Source organism: Falco biarmicus, chromosome 6 (genome assembly GCF_023638135.1).
Source record: "Falco biarmicus isolate bFalBia1 chromosome 6, bFalBia1.pri, whole genome shotgun sequence".
In the NCBI taxonomy this organism is placed as follows: Eukaryota; Metazoa; Chordata; class Aves; order Falconiformes; family Falconidae; genus Falco; species Falco biarmicus.
The window spans coordinates 63461052-63484942 of NC_079293.1; positions in this window are offsets into that span (position 1 = coordinate 63461052).

Consider the following 23891-nt stretch of genomic DNA (forward strand, 5'->3'; position numbering starts at 1 on the left):
GTCCTCTACATCCTTCTCTTCTCTCCCCTGTCCCAAAAAGGCATGTGTATATTGATATGAGAAACAATAGCCCTTCTGTTATCTAGATTCAGATATTTTGACTGCTGATTCTGTAAGCTTACCTGAGAAAAGACCCCTTTTGCTTCTGAGACACCACTAAGAGATGACCTGATTAAAAAGCTGTATATCAAGACCATGAGTGCAAAACATCTTTTTGAAGTCACTGATGAAATTCCTTTTCCATTTTTATGAGACACTTGCTTTCTGTCAACCAGTTAATCATGGAAATAATCTTTTAAATATGCGCTAAACCATAGCTATGCCTAGTCAACCCATTAAACATCATCAGGTCATTCTTTGCAAGGATAAATAGCTTAAGGAGCATTCTTCCTTTGATCATGTTATCCCCTGATGCTTTTGAAAGAAGAGTGAATGCATCCTCCAGATTTCATCAGTCCAAGTCTTCAGTGAGCTTCTGCATTGTGCTTGAAGTTTCCTCAGGTGACTGGGTTGTGCAGCTCTTCACCATCACAGACTGAAATGTGCATATGAGTTTTAATGTGCCTGTACTATTATGTGTCTAAATGATAATTCCTCTCCTGTGTGGAGAGGATCCTGGAGTACATGAGTGAGAAAGGGGCTCTATTATGGCAACAGACATATGGCTAAGTTATTAGGAATTACTTTAGACACCATTTACAGCACAAATAAAACTGGCATTTCCCTCAGGAGTGTGTTTAGACTGAAGTAAGTTAGACCTCCAGTGCCTGAGCAGTTGATCCACAGTGACCATGTATAGACCTACTTCATTCAAAGCAGTGGGGTTTAGTCTTTCTTAGCCCTTGGGCCACCCGCTTCTCTTTCTAGTGACTACAAGAGGGCCAAGAATGAGGCACTCTCATATCCCTTGGTGGGCCAGTTGCCTGCTGCTTAGTTACCACGGCTTACAAGTTAGGCTGGGGAAAACCAGTGACTCACTATCTCTTCCATTATTCTGGGGTAGTGAGAGTTCAGGGAATGGCATGTCTTGTAAATTGAAAGGTTTGTCTTAAGGCTTGTTCTGAGACACATAATGGCTTAGGGTCTGAACTGGGAGAAGGGTCCAGCAGAGTGCCACTTTCTGAGAGATGAATATGCAAAGCTGGGGGGTTGTTTGCCAACTGCTTTTGCATCAGAAGACACCCCGGGTCGGTGCTGTGAAGAGAAATGGGGAAAATTAGGTCTCTGACAGACGTAGAAACAGATGTCAAGGTAAACCCCGCTGACTACCTCAGTGTAAGGAGCATAAGCATGCATTCTTTATTGATAAGGTATAGAGTAGTATGTGGACCTGCTTTAAGGCTGTGAAGAAGAAAACAAAACAGAGCCAAGATGATGACAGAAGTTATTGCAGCTTTGACAGCCCCACTTACAGTGTGCACTGTAAAGGCACTTTCATACACTGATACTGAAAGGATATTACCGCTGGCCATGGCAGAAAGCCTGTCTATGCTCCTGACATACGTTTCTAGAACAGTTCACAGGGCACTGTGGTAACACTAAGCATGCCATCAGAAGCAAAGCTCCACCTGACAGGCAAAGTCCAATCTGCCACACTGGCACTACTTGCATATTGCTCATGATGGATGTCTAGCACCTTGGCAGATAGGTACATCAGTATGTCTAGGGGAGGTAATTACCGTATTTTAGAGGTTCCAGAAGTGAAAGTACTACTGCCTACCTGCTTTGCTTTGCAGTTATTTTATTGATGTGTATACATGAGATCAAAGGTCTAATGCTTGCATCTTTTTTACATTATATTTATTATTTTATAGCCCTACTTGGCAGATTGTAAGAAAATATGGCTATAAGGTAATTTCCCTCCCTGCTTCAGCAGTGGTTTTGAAATAAAAGAATTTTCCTCAGCATATCCCAAAGCATTAAATGTCAGTGTGGCATAATGAAAGCTGGAACTGAATCTTTAGGAATGCTTAATTAACACTGTGTGAGTCAAACTATCCTTTTTCATTAACTAACATTTTTTCATTGCTGTTCATTCAAACTTTTAAAGCACTGGATTAAAAGCTGCTTGTTTGAATAATTTGAGTAGCAAAATGTCAAGTGTGGTGTCAGCTAAGGTGCATTAGGAGAAGCATGGGTTACAGCTAGCTGGGGTAGTAAAGTCTAACCATATGAGCCAGTACTTGCCTGAGTTCATCTGGCTATGCTCTTCGGAGAATGCATGTGACACTGTGTTATCTGGTAGCATTGTATCTTGCAGGAAGACGACACTGCCTTCCAAAGAGCAGCTGTTTCCCTCTTCGTTCCTGCAGCAGGAAGCCTTGCCTTTTATGTCTGCCTATTTAATACCTTTGTATGATGACATGATTAGAAAGGTGCAAATTCCCTACTGCTCTTTGTAGAAAAAAAATAATTCTGCTTATATTTTCCTGTTTTCATCTCAAAGCTTTTTCAACGACCATAAGTGGAGGCTGCTTCTTAAAATGATGGTCTGCTTTCTCTGTTTTGTAGACCTGGCAATGCATTTCTGCGAGCATAGTTATAGCAATGCTAATGACCCTGTAGCTGACCCATGATCTGGGTCAAGGAACTGACCCCAGCAAGAATTAAACTGTTTAAAAATAAAAAAAAGGAAATATTTTTGAAGCTACAACCTCCAGAGCTATGAACTGACACGTCTTACCTTACTGGATTCAGGAATGTGCAATTTCACAGTAAGGGAAATTGCTTTTTTCCTTTCACTGCTAGGCATTTATTAAATTCCAAATATGCAAAGCGATACTAGCAATAGGTTAACTGAAAAATATGTTGGGAGTGCCTCCAGCATGGGAGTGGAACCTCTCTATGTAAAATGAAATACATTAGGGTCTGAGGAAGGAAGAAATTAAATTCAGCCTAATGAATGGGAAGATGCAATAGGTAGAATCACTGTCTATAGCACTGTATCAACTTAGAATAGATCATATTAAAATTATTGCAAATCATACTAAAGTTCCATCTGGTTCCATACCCTCACAGTTGCTTTTAATGCAGTCTCAGAGAAATAGTCCAGCAGCATGTAATTACATATATGTATCATTTATTGCATACCATGCCTCGTGACATTCTCCTGTCTTCCTCTAATCTCTGTTTTGGGGATCTTGAACAGTAAATAGCATTGTGTCTTCAAGTTTAATAAACTGCTTTTCCATAAATTTGTTTAATAGCATCCGATGCTTGTCTTAGACTACTGACATCTAAACACACTGTGACAATGGGTTATATTCTGTAAACTTCTAATACATAAAAATAAAGGGCTTTTGCTTGTTCAAATCTGCTGCCTGATTTCATTGGGTTTCTCCTAGTTTTATGAAAAATTATGAGCAATCATTCTGAATTCATTTTTCTCTGGACTATTTGTACCTTTATGTAGTGCTGACAGTTCTCACCTGAATCACTTCTTCGCAAAGCTGAAGACATTCAGCCTGTGTAACTTTTCCTCAGATAGAAGTCACATGCCACTTCTACCTATTGTTTTCATACCTACATTTTTTGTACATAACTTAGATTTAACAGTCTGCTTGCTGTTCTGACTCCTGATCACCACCTAACTGATGCTGTGAAGAGCTTTCAATGGGCCTTTTGGGTTTCATCCACGAGCAGCGACAGCCAATGTGGACCTAGGCAGTGTGCTTTTGTCCCCTGATGGTCACTGTGCATTTATGAACACCGAATTTCGTTTGCCATTTTGTTGCCCCATCACACAGTACAGTTTTGTGTCACAGCTGTGCAGTCGTGAGGCACAGTTACAAATACGCAGTTTTGTGTTTAATACCATAGACAACATTACCATTAATGAGCTTTTTCACACCTGCTCTCACCATTTCCGTGTAGTATGTGAACATGGACACGTGTGAACAGTTTCCAATGCAGGCCCTATGTGCAATCCGTGTCCCTGGTGCACACACCTGCTGTCAAAACCCTCACCTCAACTCACAAAAACCTCTGCTTTCCTTTCTCAGTGAGTTATTTTCTTTATGAAAACTTCTTTAAAAAAAAAAAACAACAAAACTTGTGGTGAAGAAATCTGTTAAAGGGGAACGAACCTTTAGACAACATTTAGTGCAGTTACCCAGGCCCTGAGGGCACCCCCAGGCCCGGCTGTCCTTGCCCGGCCCCCAGGGGCTCCTCCCCTCCACCCACTGCCCAGCGCCCCGGCAGCCCGTGGGGCCACCAGCCCCTGCCCCAGCGACAGGGCCTGTCCCCAGCTCCCCACAGCCCTGCCCGGCCCCGCCATGGGCCCTGCCATGGACAGGTGTCCCTGCCTGGCCTCAGCCTGTCCCCAGGGGGGTGCCCGATGCCCGGGGCTGCCGCAGTCCCCCGGCCGCCCTGCCGCTGGCTGCGGTGCGCCAGGCCCTGCCGGCCCGGCCCGGCCCTGGGTGGCCCCACGGCCGCAGTGCCCTGACACCACCTGTCACCTCCCGTATCTTTGTCCAGTTAACTTCCTCCTACAAAGGCTGGATTGGCCGCTCTTCCACTATTACTTAATTATCTACAGAAGCTATTATTACTGTAATTGACCAATTTACGTGGTACTGAAATCAGCCTCATTTGCCAGGCTTTTTTCTTTAGGGCCTCCCACAAAGTCTTGAAACAAAACTCTTACAACTCTTAAAACAGAACCTCTTAAGCTTGATGACCAGGCTGGGTGACAAAGATAGGCACCACAGTGAATAGCCAGGATATTCATAGCTGAAATTTTTTTAAGACAGCTGGGGCAATATTATCTGTGATTTTTCCCCCCCCTAAAGCTATTGATATCTTAATTTTAAACACTTTCTCAACCCCTAAAGCTATTGATATCTTAATTTTAAATACTTTCTCAATCTTCGCTCTAGCAGAGACCCTGCAAACATCTCTGTAGCAAATATTGATGCAAATCAATCTAACTTTTATTACATGGCTTCTTAGAGTGCCCTGTACTTGAGTCACCTCTGAGCTCTGAAGACTCGCTACCTGGTGTGCGGTTATACATATACATACACAGCTTCTGTGTGACTAGCAAGCTCTTTCTCAGAATCTCTTTTGACACTGGATTATGTATTTACAAGCCTTTTTATTCTTCTCAATCTTCTGTTTCTTTCACAAACTTCTATTTTTGAAAGATGCCATGATGCTTTTAATAGTTTTTTTGTACTCTCTCTTTTAATTACGCTAAATTTTCATAAGGTTTTTACAGCCTTTTGATTGTGGTGTACTTCTCCTTTGAACATCTTATTTTTATTTTATAAACTGTCTTCATGGCAACTATAAGCATTTTTATCCTTTTAGCTGCCACTTTTAATTTGAGAAGCTTCCTAATTTTTGGTGATTCCTTTTTGCTGCGGGCATTTCGGGCGAGCGGGAGTCAGATTCAAATACTCACAGAGTTCAAGATCTGATCCGTTTATTGTACAAACCAGGTAGACTTTTATAAGGCATTCTATAAGCGTGCAATAATGTGGTTGGCTATTTTACAAGCGTATAATAATATGATTGGTTAACAATTGTTTACTGGGAAGATTTCTGTTTCTGCTTTCTCTGGCACGTAGGCTCCTTTCTGCGGTTTCCCAGCTCCTCTTATCACGTCCCGTTGGCCTTGCTTTTGAGCAAACATCTGCAATTTGCTCCTTTTTCTTCATCCCACTGTTCTGGCCGTAACCTCGTCTTATTTCTTCAGTATTTTTCCACTTGCTTCAGAGTTCAGTATAATCATTCAATACAGCAAGAGCCCCAACACCTTTTTTTTTTTTTTTTCCTGCAGTAAGCTACTACAGTTTCAGGGTTGGAAGTTGTTTGTTGTTCTTATTTTTGCTCTAGGAAGAATGCTGAATCTGAGCATACTTTATAGAGTTGTGCAGAGCAAAAGAGAGCCTGTGTACCATTCACTGCTAAAATAAGGGTATTTTCTTCACTTGTGGCTTCACCAATTAGTTACTTTGATAAGCAGTGAGTTATAGTGTCTAAAAATTTTATTTCTGCATCACACCCTGTTGTAATATCTGAAGTCTACCTCTGTTATCTCCTATCCTGCTCAGTCACTGGCACAGCTCTGATGTATATATTGCAACATCAATATACAACTTTAATGTATAGGTGTACAGGTATTCCTTATGCTTGCAATAAATTGAATTAATTGACCTTCATCCCTTAGAATATAGCACTTTGCACAACTGCACAGTACTTTATCATTTGTATACAGTGTTATTCTTATTATCAGTGTCACACTTCTACCAAGTGTGCTTCCACATTCCAGTGTGCTTCCACTAAATTTCTGAATGCCTGTTACACCAAAACAGATGTTTGCGTTTACTTTTGCAATTTTTTAAAAACACTCACCTAGCATTTTTTCAGCTGTTGCAAATAAGTTAACTCCTGCTTGTGAATAGGGCTGTCTCATGCACCTATTAGCTTTTCCTTCCGCTGTAGCTTGAAGAACACCCCGCAACATTTCAGATTTCTGGGAACTCTGATTCCAGGCTGTTTTACAGTTGGATTTTATTTGAACACTGGGAATCTGCGTTAGGGTGCCTTCTCTTCAGGACTTCCCCTTTGTCCACAGCTTCAGCACTGTTTAGGTGAAGAGTTTTGTGCAAAGTATAAGCACAAGTTTCCAAGTCTTTTGGCCACAGAAGAACTATTCAGAGAATATGGACTGCACTTGATAGCCACCTCAGTTCCTGTAACAGGGCTAAGCCTCTCTCTGCCTGTTGATGACAGCTTCAGCCTAATTGCAGTCTGTTTTCTATGCACTGCTATTAAACAGACACTGGTTTTCAGTGGGACTGCAGTTGCCTGGCATGTCAAATCATTTCTTTACAACAGAGCTTATCATTGTGTTGCCTATACAGCCCCACTGATCATTCCCGAAAGTCCTTTTAGCACATGTGCAGACTTATTTCCATCCCCTGATGTGCTGAATGCGGTAATTGCTGGTGGGCAGGGGTAACTTTCTTTCCCCTCAGTCTTCCTAGCACACTGATAGGCATATCTGGCAGCTGGGTCATGGTATATGTATCTGGGGAAGGGCAATTCCTGGGTGTTTTATTTATGTGATATTTGTGGTGGGATGTTAGAAATGGTTGAAGAAGTGACAAGGTGTCACTGTCTTCACTGCCTCAGCTGCTTCTGGAGGCTTATGCAGCTGCACAGCTGGATGTCCAGAGGATGAAATGGAAGCTGTGCTCTTGGCTCCCTTCCAACTGGCTCCAAATGCACTTGAGAAACTTGCATGTGATAGTTAATGTAGCACCTGCTCAACAAACAAAACCCAAGTTTCCCCTCCTCCATTAGACTGTACATCTGTTATTTTGCTGACATGGAAACTAGTGTAACAATTAGATTCATTACTTGCCCTCTAAGTTGATTCCAGCTAAGCTGAAAAGACCTTAGTGTGTGTGCGCTCAGTGATTGTTTAGGCTGCAGCACAAATTGGAAAATTCTCCCTCCAATGAGATCTGTTCTACGTTGCAATTGTACTTGCATGTATATGTTTATACTCGAGGTGAGACTAGGAGGCAACATTTTCTTCTGGCCAAACACAGACTTCAGCTCTCAGCAGAGGTGTGTTTGTATTTGGAGTTCTGGTTCCAGGTCTAATTAGAGATCAAAGAAAGCAAGTGTGCAAACGCCCTAAGAAGACAGCCACTTTAGAAGTGGCATTGTTATACGCATCTAACCACCTTACCTGTCCTCTGCCCTTTAAGCTTTCTCTGTTGGGACTTACTGGGACATTCCAAGCATCCCAGCAGTTTCAGACAGCTGCTATTAACAAAATAATGTGCCAGAAAAATGCTTCCTTTTTCTCCACAAACTTAGAATTTCTCCCTTCAGAAAATCACACTAGTTCAAGGTCAGGACAGGGAACAATCATTCTTGAAGTAGTGACAAGGTTAAAGTCCAACTCCTCTCCTACTCCTCAGCTCCCCCACAGCTGTTATTTACTACTGCTCTGTGACTTTTAATAACCTGCCCTGCAAAGACTTGCATTCTATAAGGTCACTCACATGTGCTAAAGACAAGTAAATGCCTAAACGGGAAGTGGTTGATCACTGAAATCTATGTCTCTTTCTGATCTCACTTTAAGTCATTTCATATTTGTTGTATGTTTTAGACCTCCTGCTATTCAGACCACTTCTTAGTTTGGAATTAAGGAGGATCAGATAATACCCTGAAGCACAGATTTAAAGCATGCTGCGTTTTGGGAGATTTTGATTCCCAATATAAGCACTGTGCTCTGCATGGTCCCCATGCATGTACATTGCTATGACGTTGATATTTTGCAGCAACCAAGTGCAGGATCTCCTGTTCAGCATGTTGAGAAAAAATGCAGAGTGCAATTGGTTTGTCTTTATTTTCTTCCCTTGCATTATTTGGTTTAGCATAGTGCAAAATGAGCATTTTATTTTGTGCCCTCATCAGGAAATCATCACAGAAATACTTTCAAAAGGTAAACCCATTACAAGGTCATTTTTTTTTTTTTTTTGATACATCAAACCAAATGAAAATACTAGACTCTCATGTCTCTGGAAATTGATAGAATAACTTAAACTCAGTTACACCAAAATGAAAGCTCTTCACTAAGCATAAAACTTTTATGTTTGGAAACTAAATAATACAGAAGGGGGTTGAACAAGAACAGCTCAGTGTTTTGCATTAAACTTTCACTCAAATACGAGCCTTGTTTTCCTTTCTTGCCTATTTTTGGCTTGGCTGCCTTGAGCCAAAAGCTGTAGTGAGACTTTTACTGCTCAGAAAACTGCCTCCATGAAACCGCTTACCTAGGATGTAAGAAAGTCAATACAGTTCTAACAGCTGGTAAACAAAGAATGTAACTGCTTCCCTGCAATCCTTCATGTGTAATGAACCAGCTTCAGTTCATTTTGCACTCAGTTTTCTTAGAAGTCCTGAGGCCCAGTCGTTTATGAAATTATGGGCACCCTATTTTAACATTTAAACTATTTTGGCTTTTTGGAAGGCAGAAATTCACTTAGAGCAAAGACAAACTGTATTTATTGTGGTTTTGTTAGAGAGGTTTTGGCATGATCACAGTGGCTTTAATGCAGGAAGGGTCCTATTGCTGTCCTCTGCCATGTGGTGATATGCAGTGGGTGAAACAGGGGACACTTTTTGGAGCAAAGAGGAAGGATCCAGGTGACAGCAAGCCTAGGAGGGGTCTGTCCAGGCACCTTGTGAGCAGATGCTGAGGAAAGAATCAGTGCCCACCATAAGCTCAGGCAGGCACTAAAGAATTATGCTGCCCCATCTAATCTTCAGGGCATCAGTCCAGGCCCAGTGGGACAGTGAAAAATCTCTGAGTGCTTTAGTTAGAATGCAGCACAAACCTGCAACTTAGTGAGTCTTGCTAATTAGGATTCTATGCAATCCAGGTTTTATCCCCTCCCTCCCAATAATAGCAATCTATGCTAAGAGAGGAATTTGTTCCGTAGAAACTTTCCTTTTGGAAGCAGGATAGTTCAAGAGGTACCTTCCCATATATTCATGTTTCTTATGCAATGATGTCCCACCAACCTGGAAACGTTATTTTTCATTCTTCCCATTGCTGTTTTTGCTACCAAGTGTAATAGAGCACAAGCCATTTATTTTACAGCAAAACTTGTTTGTGTTTTTTTTTTTTTTTTTCCTGTATGTGGGACTTAGTTATTCAAAAAAATGCAAGATACAGCTTTGCATAACTATTGAGGTTCTTTTCAGAGGTTAATTTGTTACATCACATAGATTATCTGCTCAAATACTGTACATTCCCTTACCCTGAGGGACAGAGGTTCATTAAATGAGCTATGCAGTGAAAAAAACCAGCCTTTTTATAATACAGTTTCTAAGCCTCCTGGCGGTTCTGTGCAAAACATCCTTCCCATGCTCTCAGTTATGCACAGTCTTCCAAAGGGGACCCACTGTGCATCTGTCATAAACTTTTCCCAATGTCACTAGTAATAAGGATTAACCACCCTATGCCTAGCTCCTGAGAGTTGTTTTTTTTATGGAGACATAAAGAATGTCTGGGGGCAGAAGGCAAAGCTGTACTGGTGCAGGATCCTTGGCTTTAGCATCCACATCACCCAGTGGCTTGACAGACCCTGAATTAGTTGACCTTCAAGGTATGGTGAAAGGCCAGTCTATTTACTCAGCTTTGTGCCTAAGGGAGGTAATTGTAGGAATCGGAAACATATTAAACAAAACAGTGCTCAAGGATGAGACACTATCTAAGCCGACATTTTGTCAATTAACTATGCAAATTGTCTGAAAGTTTTTCCTGAGTAGAGGGACGCGGGGTGTGTGTCTGTGTGTGTATTATAAAAGCCCCCAAATGCACAAATAAATAGATAAAGCTGCATGCTCTAATGACAGAGATGAAAGTTGATGAGCTCCTGATGAACTGTTAGAAAACCACTGGAGCAGTAACATTTATTAACAGGCAGCACATAAAACTGGACTACTGCAGCTGTATTATCCTAACCTACCATGCAGTGTTTGTAACGGGCCAAATTCCCTCTCTTCTGGCACAGGAAGCTGCACAAAAGGCTGTCGGAAACTGATGTTTGTGATGACTCAGCAATGACTCTCCCAGCCTCAGCTATGCTCCCTCTCAAACCAAGCATTTTTTTTTTTCCCAGCTCTGTCAAAAACCCATATCCTCTGCAATGGGGAAAGGGCTCAGAAGATGCTAGAGGGTGAAGTCTGCTCACTGATGGGTTTTTACAGAAGCCTCCTTCAGTAGAGGTCATAATTTGAGGCCAGCCTTTGTTTTGTGGGTGAACTTGCTCAGTTTGTATGTTTTTTTTTATTTCCCCCAGAGCTGGAACTGCCACTCTCCCGAGCTGTAGTCTGTAGTGGGAAGGAGTGAGCAGCTTTCCTAATCCTCTGTTGTCCATCCCAAGGCTGGGCATAGTTGCAAGCATTTTGCTCATGGACACCCAAGATCTGCTTGCTTTCTGCTGCTTCCAGGGTGCTCACTTCCTCCAGGAGAAATCACCTGGTTGCCGTTCAGCCACACAGGACAGAGCAAGGTCAATGCTTCATCCCACAGAGCAGTTAAGGGTGAGAGGGCCAGTGAGTAATGCTGCAGGCATCTTGCCTGAACATCTTTACTGGTTTGTAATGTAGCCTCCTGGGACAATCTGCTTGTTAGAGCTCAATTTTTAGTTTTAATTTTTTTTTTGTTTGAATCTCTTGAACAAATATTCTTTGAGAAGTGGACTACTTTGTTTTCTTGAAAATATCAGCTATGCAAGCAGGAGTAACTAGTACTGTGGCAGCAGAACTGTTTTGCACAAATGTGACCTAAATTTCTCTACCCTGAGGCTTTAGTTAGTTTCAATGCATGAACCTGAAGGCAAAATGAAACTATGATTTTTTTTGTTGTTTTATGAGGTATTTTCACCTCTTTAAAATCCCATCAGAAAACTCAGGATTAATGTATAAATCTGTAGCCACGCAAAGCTAAAGTAACAGAAACCAAAATGTATAGTAAATACCCAGTAACCAGTAAATAATCTCCATATAAACTCTGATGGTGTCCTTATTTCTGAATAAAGGGTGGCTGGGCTAATCACAAATAGGCAGGGATTTTTATTTTGATTCCATTAAGCAGTGTGCTATAAATTAAGTTAATGTTTTCCTGTCTTTCTGGAGGACCTATATGAATCTGGCAGTGTTACTAGCTGTTGTACTCCTTATTAGCAGCTCATCTCTTACTCAAACAGATAAGTAGTAATGAGTGGAGTTCTCAATTCTTTATTCTTTCCTTGTTCACCGATTCATTTTTCACCTCCTCTTACGATTGTGTTGCTCTTGTTATGTATTCATTGATACGTATTCATAGCAAGAAATTTATATCCTCCAAGTTTTGATAAAGTTACTAAAATGAAAGCTAATTATTAGCCCCATTGTATATCAGCTGTCTGTAGGTCATGATTGAGAGAGATTGATGTATGACCCCTTTTTTTTATTGATGTATGTCCCCTTTTTTTTAAAGAACAATTATAGTTCTTTACTAGATCCTTCCAGATCTGAATCCATTCACTGGGAGTTAATGCATGCAGAATTCTTCAGTTCTTGACACTACCTTGTCTGAGTCAATGCATGTTCAGCCACCGCTGTGTTAATGAATTCAAGTACTCCTAATGATTTTGGAATTAGTTTATATACTGGGATGCATGGACTTCTTTATTTACTGGAGTGGCTAGCTAACAGGCTTTGTTAGCCTAGATGCTGTGAGCTTTTGTGTATGTATGCGCTAGACGTCCACTGCAGATTCTCAAATTGCATCGACTTTCTTGCCAAGATGGCAGGCAGCTGTCAATGTGGACACTAGTAAACACAGATGGAGCGAACCCATTCAGGAAAGGATACGATATTTGCCAATTCAGACTTCCAAGGGGCTTAGCAGGTCAGCAGCTACCACAGCCCCACGTTGTCTTATTCTCAGACTGGCATAACGAATCATGCCTGGGAGACCAAGTTAATCCCTTTCAGGTTCCCTGGACTGTAGATCTTTCTGAATTTTCCTTGCTTTAGCCCTTTGTTTTCCTCCTGCTTTGTACTGAAAGTTAACTACAACAGCAAGAATGTATTAGGCTACTCGGAATACTGTCTTCAATTCATCCTGTTCTGCTGGCACACGGCATGAGCTGCACAATGAGGAAACCCCTGCCTCACTTCTGGAATGAGTCAACAAGGGGGTTTATAAAATGTGACATTATGCGCACACACAAAAACACACACACACGTAAGTTGGAGTTGCTCTTGTCCTGGTTTGAGGGTAAATGCAAATCTACTGTTTCAAGGCACCATTTGCCAAAAGCCTGCACAATCTGCCCCTGTCAATCTAAGGAGTTATTAGCTGCTCCCCAAGTACTTCCACGTCTCCCAGCGTATGGCATACAGGTGGCCCTCTCCAGCTGGTTAGATGCACCATTCATCACTTCAAAAGCAGTTACAATGCCCTTTTCTGCACTCAGCCAGAAGAAGAATCCCATCCCATCTCATTCCTGGAAAATTCAGCTTGGGGCTCTCTTCTTGTATGAACAACTCCCATTGTGTCTTCTAGCAGGGGGTGTGGGATGTTAGAGGATTAATCCCGTCCTCACTAAGGCACATCTGCTGTCCATTAGATTAGAGAAAGGAGCCTCAAATACCCTCTTGCACCTAGGGCTTTTGTCTGTCGGTGCAACTCTATCCTGCCATGCAATCAGACCTGTCCTTTTTTGACCTGACTCTTTGCAGTGATTCCTTCCAGCCATGTTACTATTACACAGATGCTGGGTAGCAAAATACATTGTGTATCCTCTTGTAAGATCAAGCAGCATGTGAGTAAATTCTGGTGGCAGGGCAAAATACTGGTTTTATTACACTTTGGCTGTGGTGTATAAGCCATCAACTGGAGAGGGGTGCTTCTGTATAATAAATCTCCAGGCTAAGTAGGCTTGAATCTCTCATCTGTAAAATACAGAGATACAGCATTCCTAAATTAAAACCAGGTTTGGATTATCCCATAAAGATTAAAGGTTATTTCAAGCCTTTTACACTTCTTCAGCATAACTTCACCCATTTACATTAGGGCTAGAATGTTCCAAAACCTCTTTATTTTGTATCAAATGAAACTGTTCTTACTTACCCTGTGTTTGAATCAGGCCTAGAATATCCAATAGCCACAAATTGGTTGTTCTCAAACTGTGCCCTCATGAGACTGTAGCTGACCATAAAATCATATCACTTTTACAGTATTGCCAACTATAAGGTTAAAAGGTGATGATCTCTGAGATTTTGATAACAGTGATAGTGCTCCAGTGCTTTGGGAACTCCTTGTTTGATAGACGGAGGCAGCAAAATCTTTGCAGATAAAACTAGGCCAACATAAGTAATTGATTTTATTGGTTCAGCAGTAGACTTTACAAATAAAAATAAAACTAGTGCAGAACAAAGGGAATAAAAAAATATATTTTTTTTGACAAAGCAAAACACCCTAAAATGTCGCTTTGCATTGCATTGGATGTTCTATTCCACTTTGAATTAAATACTTATTTTTTTCAGGAATATGGGGGGAAAAAAGCAAAGAAAGATGTATAAAATATTCAAAAATAATTGCCCAGCTTTTCTTAGAGGGACAGATAAAATGTGTCACTAGTAAACGTGAAAAGCTGAGAATAGATGGCCAAAACCACCTCTGAGAAAGGATTGCAGAGCAGCCATTTAAAACTCTTAGACTACGTCTGTTATTTTTTAATACACACCCAAGCGTAAGACTGAGTCTTAATATTAAGGAAAGTGTCTTCCTGTTGGTGTAAATCATAATTCATAAGTAAATACTAATTTGTATCAGCAAGTTTTTCTCTACTGTGTCCAGTAAGATTTTCTAGATCCAATTGGTTAGCAGACAAAAAAGGCATTTTTACTGTGATTACACTTGTGTTCCTCAAAGGATTTTCCCATTAAAAATAGAGAAAAATCTCGTATCTGAATCATCAGTAGAATTAGATTTAGTATCAATCAGAAGCCACATCTACTTCCAGAGGGACACTGGCTGTTACGAACCTCATCACAGAAAGTTGAGCAAAGCTTGAATAAAGATTTTGTGTTAAAACAAAATCTGCAGCACTGCAGGTTAGGGAAAAGGGAATCGTAAGCCACATCATGATTACATATGAATGACTGTACCCATAAAGCTACTTTCCTGCCATTCCTTGCTTAAAATTGTGTGCTAACAGAGGAGGTCTTCAGGCCTGTTCAGTGTTGCCGGCTGCTGAATTTTTCTTTAGGTTTAAATTACAGAACCACAGGGCAAGAACAACCTTCAAGAAATTCCCTAGCCGACTCCACCGGCCCCAAATGGCCCATGTTGTTCCTGGGATAGTCAGTCTGTGGTATGGGCAGCAACAAAGGCTTTGATACCATTTTATAGGGTTATTTGCTATGCTCTTTTAGCCAGTTAACTGGTTCCACTTCTTTTCCTCTTTTGTTGTTACTGGTTGTTAGGGTTGGGGTTTTTTTTGTGTTTGTTTTGGTTTTTTTATCCTTCATTGATTCTGTGCTGATTTTATCCTCTCTGTTTTGACTGTGGGTATCTTTGCCTCAGATAAATATGAGTGTTACCCTATGAGTGTTCTTGCAATTATTAGAATAGATTAATTAGTAGAGGTTTGCAGGGGAACAGCTAAAAGGTTCCTAAAGGCTAAACTATACATATATATAATCTATAAAAAAAACCCATGGTGACATCGAAGATATTTTAATTTTTCAGTCCACATAAAATAAAGTGTATTTTAAAGTTTGAGGTGATGTCAGAGTGGACAGGCCGAAGTTCGGCATACCTGAAATTAGTGATTGAATCAGCTACAGTGACTAGCAAAGCTATTATACCTGAAATCATGAATTAATACACTTCAGTATTCTTCCCATGACTCAAGCCTTTCATTTGGTAGAAGTAAATTGGGAAACCTAATCACAAAGAAAACCTGGGTAGAGGCAAGTTGAGTATGTTGTCAGGTTTCATCCAAGAACTTTTCAGATGTGGTGATACAGTGCAAAAAAGATGTTACTTGTGACTACAATGAGTAACCCAAAGTGTCAGCAGAATGAAGAGAAATAGTTCTGCATTCATTCTCATCAGGTTTTGTCCTTTCTTAATGTTATAAGGATGTCAAAAATGTCAGAAGTTGTAATTTTATCAGTTTGTCTCTTACATAATTTATTTCTTCTTCTGTATAAAAAGAAAAAGAAAGACGACTATATCAAGTTGACAGCAGTATCACTGTACTTTACCATTGTGTTAGATTTTGATAGCTTTATTTCCAAATGTGGGAGGAGTTAACTACTGTTTCTAGTCTAATGTCAAGCCCACTCTACAATAACACTTCATGTGGATATTGAAAGAGCTTGGTCCTCTTTACATGTTCCCTTACTCAGTAATTGTTAGCTATCAAACTACTATTTACATTTGCTGAGACAGATTCCTTTTGGGGTTTCTCTTTTTTAGAAATAAATCTAGCAGAAAACTCATTCTTTCATAGTCTTTATTATGCTATATATCAAGCTTGTAACACAAAACTGATGTTGAAGTGAAATGTAACCATTATTTAATAAAACTTTGCCATGTATCACAGAATCACAGAATTGTTGAATGTGGAAGGAACCTTTCTAGATGACCTAACACACCCACTCTGCTCAAGCAGGGTCAGCTAAAATAGGTTGCCCAGGACCATGGTTTTGTGTACGCCCAAGAATGGAGATTTCCCAATCTCTCTTTGGCAGCTTGTTCCAGTGTTTGTGCACCTCACAGTAAAAAAAGTGTTTACTTACATTCAGAAAGAATGTAACGTGTTTCAGTTTGTGCCTATTGCCTCTCATCCTTTCACTGGGCAACACTGAGAAGGGTTTGTCTCCCTTTTCTTCATATAGTATGCTACCTAAAGGTAGGATCCATCTCAGCTAAGTTAAAGGCCTAAAAAGTAGGTGTAGAACTTACTCCTCTCAGTATGCTATCTCATCCTAGAATGGGTGTCTAAGCAACATGACAGTGATGGTCTTTTATATATCTGAGGTTTTTTTCATTGGCTATCAAGGGAGCCTATGGCATCTCACTCTTTTTGTTTGCTTTTGTTTGTGTTTTGGATGATGATTACTTCATATACACACACATATATATATATATGGTATATAAGGTACTTATGACTCCTTGCTAACTTCAGTTAACACAGTGGATTGGTCACACGGAGTTGGTTATCCCTCCTTCAAGCTATAGTGGTTAGCTATGATTCAGCAAATTAAATGCATGCACTGTTGCACTTTGGTACTCCCTGAATGACATTTTAAAGTGATTCTGGAAGAAATACTTGAATATTTAAAAATAAAATGACAAATTTTGTGAGTATTTGAGCTGGTCTTCAAGAAACATAATGGAATTTACCTGAGAGAACCAAAAGATAGACAGTAGCCTCTGGAGATAGGCTTTGGGAGTTGGCTTGGAACAAAATAAGCAAATTTTGACCAAGCTACCCTCTTCATTGATGCTATATAACAAAAGCAAAGCAACAGAGGAAAGAAACACCATGGCTGCGAGCGCCATAAGTGCTTCCTGTCAGACCTGGGTGAGGAACCTTATTTCTCTTCATCTGTTTGTGTGTGCAGGTACACGCATGTTTGTGCAGAAAGGTAAAGAAGAAAGAGGTGATGGTGTTAAATGTATGATGCTGGCAGTGTTCATTTTGCTCAGATTTGCCATAGATTTCTTGACATTTTCTGTGTTCTGCCAATGGTAGAGCCTGTTTCAAAACTTACAGGAGCTGGAATTTAAAAATGTAAAAGCTGTTTAAAAAAGGGAAAAGCTTCTACACAAATGGAAATAGGTTTTGATTTGTATGCTCTGTGGAATACATCTTTGAATTAGTCAGAAGTTAGCCAGCTGTCATCTGTATCAGTCTTCACATGCAAGATAATAAATCACTTCTCATGCACAGCTGAAAATACATGGTTTACATTTGATTGAATGGTGGCTTCCATCTATGTGTATCTCTAACATAGTATATAGGTCATGTAAAGGAGCTTATGTCTTATAGGACATTTTTTCAAGAAAAAGATGCTACTTTGTTAAAATGTAAGAATGTATGAAGATCTGCAGAGCTTAGAAGAAAAGATCAATGTCCGTCTTTTCAGATGGGATTGAATGAACAGTTTCAAGGCCTACAGTTAGCAATGCATTAGTTGTACAAGGATAAACTCAAGTTATGAGCAGAAAGTTATGTGAGCCAAAAATAGGTCACATTTGAATCTAAAGACCTGATCAAAGTTACTTATTTCCAAGGATGATGATTATTTTTTTTGCACGTGTGCAGCTTGCCATAGTCAAACAATGCAGATTTCTAGTGGTGTGTAACAGAAGACATCGTAAACTCCTTGAAGAAAAATAGCAGGAGACTGTTAAAATGATATAAAAAACTTGATTTATATTTTATGGCATTGAATGCTTCAAGTATTTTTGGGAAATGTCTGTGAAGAGACAATAGTTGCTGGAAGCTGGCTGTGTATCCCAAGTGCTAATAGACAAAGGAAATACGCTGCATGAGGTGTTAGGTGGGTTTTCCATTTAGTCATTTTGTTTAGCCAAAATTCACTGGACAGACAGCACAAACTTCCTCCCTGTGTACTTCTGCTGTCTGAACAACAATATCAGATTATAATTACTGGCTAATGTTGCATGTGCCATTTCCCAGCTGTCATTGTCAGATGGAAGTGACACAAGGCAACACAGTATGACTGGGACTGTTTTTTATTGATGGTGTTTTTCCTGAACTGGAGACGGATGTGGACTGCTGCACAGCTGTAGGAGAGAAGAGCAGGTGTTTTGGGAAGCCTGAAACCCTTGGTGCTGTCCTGGGCCTGACTGAGATCAGGCTTCTGGTTTAGAGAAGAGGTGACACACAGCCTGCATGATGCTGCAGACCTGTGGAGAGATGCAGACCTCTTGTTCTTTGCCCCCAGCTCTTTCCCAGTGGTTTCAGAGGGATTCTTAATTTTCCCAGTGATACTGCAGTAAATGGGCCATATTAGTTTGAAAGAGCTTAATCAATCAGCACTTGCAAATATGAAATCTATTTTCTGTATTTGCAAAATTAATTGCGACTCATTTATTTGAATAATGCCAGTCACTGATCAGATATTCTCTAATGTGAATAGTGGTGACAGAGCTGCTGTGTTACGGGGCTATGACTAGTTTTATTTCATCGTTAGAAGCAATGTCTTTCCTCATTGTTCTAATCTTTCTGACTTTTCATCTGTGACAACAGAAAGGTATGGATCACCCTTCCCAGTAAATGGCCTGGGTCTGATTTTCCATTTGCGTTTTTAAGAAGCCACCTGCCAGTGCAGTGCAGTGCCTGGCTCTCAGTTTCAGCTTCTAGGCTGGTGGCCTTGGATGGAACAGCCTAGTCTTTAGATCCTCATTTTTCTACCAAGCTCAGACAAACTTTTCTGATTAATGTTTCAAGAATTAGCTCACCCAGTAAAACAAAAGTTAATTTAAGCCTACAAATACCTGATTATTGGGAGAACAATCTGGTTTAGGCATGCTGGGTGGGGTCTTACAGCTTTAGCCTTGGATTTGTAACCTTGTCTCATGTTGACCTTTGAGATACAAACAACTCTTTCTTCAAAGCCTACCGTGGAGAGCTGTAAATGATTAATTCAGCAATCACAACTTGGTGTTGTCTGCAGAGGACACGCCTGAATGAGTACACAACACATGTGACTGAATGAAAAGTAGATGGAAAGTTGCAATGATGTCGAATTAAGTAGGACCATAGTTTTCATGATATCCACAAATGCCAGATGACTTGAGAAACAAATTTAAAACATAGATTAGGTTCCTAACAACAATGCATAACCTTTCAGATGAAGATCCTGACTGTGGTTTTAACTCATGACATGAATTTTGATGGAGATAACAAGTAAGGTTAGTATGAGTCACGCTCTACAAGGTTTTTGTTCATAAGCTGTGGGGAAACAAGCATGAGAGTAGTAGCTCTATCATATTTTGAAATCCTAGGTTGATTTAGAGTTGCTGTCTGAGGTGGTGGTGAGGACGCTGTTCTTGCACTTGCTTCCACACAGGGCTGTTTATGGTCCCTTGAGTCTTTCACTGCCTCTCCTGCAGCCTGAGACAAAACCCACACCCCCCTGCTTTTTCAGCAAACACATCTGTTGCTGAGACATTTGGCCTTTGTACAGGGGTAGCGCTGCTTGCAGCATGCTCACTGGCTGAGTTTTGATGGGAGAGCCTATTTTGGGATGCAACTTTTCTTTTTGCCACTTTCTAGAAATTAAGGTACAAACATACTTCCTTTTCTCTTTCACTTCCAAAAGCACTCAGACTACCCTGGGAGGATTATCAACTGCCAAAACTAAAATTGCAACCAGAGTATCAGAAAAAAACTTTCTCATAATTAAATATAGAAAGCACTCATCATGTCACAAATATCAGCATAAGCCATTAAAGTTCAAAGCCTGGAGAAAACACAGCTAAGGCTTAGTAAACAGCAGCATGCTTACAGTGGTATTATGGAGAACAAATAATTTACACACTTTAAATGCATCTGGGCTAGGAGCTAAGCTGAACAGGGATGAATTTGAAAGTTGTATGGCTGAGCAAGAGACAGCAATCCAGCTCTAGCAGCTGGATGAAAAGAGCAATATGTTTTGCTCCTCAGTCATCCAAAGTTCATCTTGCAGTTCATTGATGTGCTAGCCACCGCCAGGAGGGATCTCTTTGGCGAGGTGCTGGAGGGGGCTTTCTGACTGGGTGGGTTCCCAGGGACGGCTGAGGGCTAGCTGACTGTGCTCCAGGAACATGCTCTGCACTTGGTGAGCAAGGAAATCCACCAATACATATTCCTTCCATATAATGTGATGCAAATGTGTGGGGAAATAGCAATTCAGTTAAATTACACAGGTGACATTATTTACTCTGCTAAAAAGCACAGGACATTTTACCTGTGAGGAGATAATTTCTTGAAATCAAACATGCTGTATGTCCCCTAAGTGTTCTCATCATCTTATAATTGGATCTCAAACTGTTTTGAAGCATCTCTCATAACCAAACGATTGTGCTAGCTGGATGTTCCTCCTGCAGGGGAACAGTGCTTGCGCTGGAGATTCTGCTCCAGTCATCACAATGACAAGGAGACCAATTTTGACTGTAACACCTGTGAGTTAAACTCTTCTCCCTCTCAGAAAGTTGAGCTGGATTAGGTGGCTAAATCCCCACCTCCACTTTCATCTCCCTGTGGACATTCAGATAATTCCACTCCAGTAATTACCCAATATAAACCACAACTCATAACTGCCAGAAATTCCTGAAGACACGAAGTGAATGTGCAAAGCAAGCATATGGGACCCAAGAGTATTACACCCCAAGCAGGGAGAAGAACCTGTGTGTATGAAGTTGTGGTTTTAAGCAGGCACAAGTACAGACTGTAGTTAAAAGTAGTGGGTTTTCTCTCATCCTTTCTTTTTCTTTTGTTTCCCAAGGCCCTGGACTTAATGTTCATGTCATATGCTTTTTGCTGCAACTAGTGTTTGTGAGGACATCCAGAGAGCTAGATGTGATGAAAAGGATTTAGTCGATTAAAAAAAAACAAAACAAAAAAAAACCCCAAAAAGCCTCCTTTTTGATACATTAGTTTCATTATCTTTTACGTCTTTCATGAAATTTACTCTGTAGCCATTTAAAGAAAATGCAGACACACTGAAATGAGGGCCCATGTCTACTCCTTACCACCTGAGCTCACTTAGAACACACAGAAAAGTTTCACTCTTAGGGATTTGTACAAGCAGGTTCACAAAAGCACTTTTCCAAAAGCACAGGTACAGGAGCAGGAAATGCTCTCATGGACGAGGTAGAGCAACTCTATCCAGTCCTAAGACATTACAATCAGAACCTGTTTTTCTGTTTGTCTTGCAGACAAGTAATTTTTGTTCATGTCCTGAGAGATCAAAAAATATTTTCCATTGTCAGATGAGGGAGGAATAAATCTGTGTTCCAACTTTCAAAGTAAAATCCATCTGGAACGTTTCTCCTTTTCTTATTGCATGTCCTGTTTTCTAACTATAATGAAGAGCTGAAATATTCACTACCATAAAGCAATGTCTTGATTCAACTTAAACAGCCCCCAACTTAAAATAAATGCCCAGAATGGCTAAATGAAAAGACAGTGCGAGTGCTGAAAGGGAGATCTAATACCTTGTGTCCTGTGCCAGCATTCTGGTCTTTTGAGCTATGGCATCAGTTCTGAAGAAAAAATCCCAGCCTCACATCCTCTCTTCTCTGAGTAAATCCTGGGACAGGGCCACTTTTGCAGCTCATAGGTGTGTCTTGATCAAAAGACTACAAGCACAAGCACAATGCACCTTCCCACTAAAGGCAAAAGGAAATACAGGACAGCAATGCTTAAGGTGCACAGCCTTATTCTATTCTTTATGACACTGCCAAAGGCATTTGATAAACCCATCCTCATTTACTGAGCTCTATCTGATCATAACTCTATAGATGTATCCCTGCACTTGCAAAACCTGTACTGTAGCTGTCATGAAACCTGCAAAGCTAATAGTTCTGAGGGAAAATTTAAATGACTCCAACTATAGCTTTGCTGGCAACTCACACTGCTTAAAAAGTTGTTAGCTGCCAACAACATTTAAAAGTGACTAGGACACAGAATAATGATATCTATTATCCTAATTTCTCAAATCTGACTTCATTTTAGGAGCAACTGGACTTTCTAGCACTTCATGTTCCTAATCTATTCTATTCTAATTTACTATTATGGAGCTAATGAAGTGGCGCTTTGGTTTCCCTGTTGGTTGCTGATCTGGATTATGAGATAGGGCACAAGGAAGGGGGAGCTGCATTGAACATTTTACACGTATGGGCTGTGGAGAGAAGTAATCTCTGGGCTTTGGCAGAGGCTTGTCCAGTCACTTGCATGGATGAATCACAGGCTTCAAGGCTTGACAGCAGATAGATATAGGCCAAGAAGTCAATAAAGTTCTTCCTGGAACTATATGAATACCAGGTGGCACAGAGGACAGAGCGGGGTACAGAGGGAAGGAAAGTAGGGCAGACGCACACAGAAGGCGGAGGGCAGGAAGATGGAAGCACAGTAGTGTTGCTAGTAATACCTTGCACTGTCTGCCTGGGAACGAACCCCTCCTTTTCACATCCCTAGGCTAATTCTTCGCTGCTGTGGAAGAAGTCACAGTAGATTTGGCCTTGGTATCTAGGCAGCTACGAAGGTGATGTTGCTATTCTCTAGTGAAATCATTTAAAGGAATACCATAAAATGAGATTAATTCAGCCTACAAATAAAGCTCACACTTTAGTAGTGAAAGTTATTAAACACTTGCAGAGATTTTGCAGTAGTGTTATGGATTCCTCGTCACTTAGGTTTCAAAATTTACAATTCAAACAAAAACTTAATGCAAGAATTGCAAGATGACATTCTGTGGTCTGTTACCGATGACTGTGGTGGCTTTCTGTCTCTTATGGTCTTCATAACTAGGAGTTAGTCTGGTCCCAGGCTAAGGAAGATATACGCCTGCAATGTTTTTGTGGCTATCAGGATCAAGTTCAAAATTTTTGAGTGAGAAGGAGAGAGCAAGAAATGGTGTCCATTCCCTGTACTTATGCACAGAGACTATTCAGTGTGTATGTGTATGTTTGTGTATGTTTCTCCTCCTACAGCCACACTGGCATTCCTGGACTTCTCTCCTATAGTCACATGTTCCCAAACCTGTGCTCCAGTTTACTGTCTGTTTAGTTGTGTTGATTTTGTTCATGTGAAATGATCTGGATTACAGATCCTCATAAAATGGCTAAAGGTGGGAATAGGTGGCTGGTGGCCAGGGACAATGGGAAGTTGTTACTGTGCTTTTGGCTACCAGAAAATTGTGTTGGATCGTACCTCTGTGTTTGCTCACCCTGCCCTGGACTAAGCAAGCCATTAACAGCCAAAGATTTCCTGAACGCACAAATATGTCTTATAAAAAGATGGCAGATGAACAGTGAATTTGAGCGGTGTCATGGAGCAAGCTAGTTTGGGAAGAGAATATAGATGACTGAGGTATAGGTGTGCAGAGACATAAGCTATTATAATGTAAAAAGAAATAATTAGCTGGAAAGAATTAAGGAAAAAAAGAAGGAAAACATTTCTACAGCTCACAAGGTGCAGGAATTAAGGTTTTATTTTGAGAAGAAGGAAATGTTAAAAAAAAAAAGTGACTTTTTAAACTCTTGAAACTTCTTCAGATGAGTTATACTCTACCAGCATTTCAGTCAAGCTTAAGTCTTCTAATCCTTTCCCTCTGAC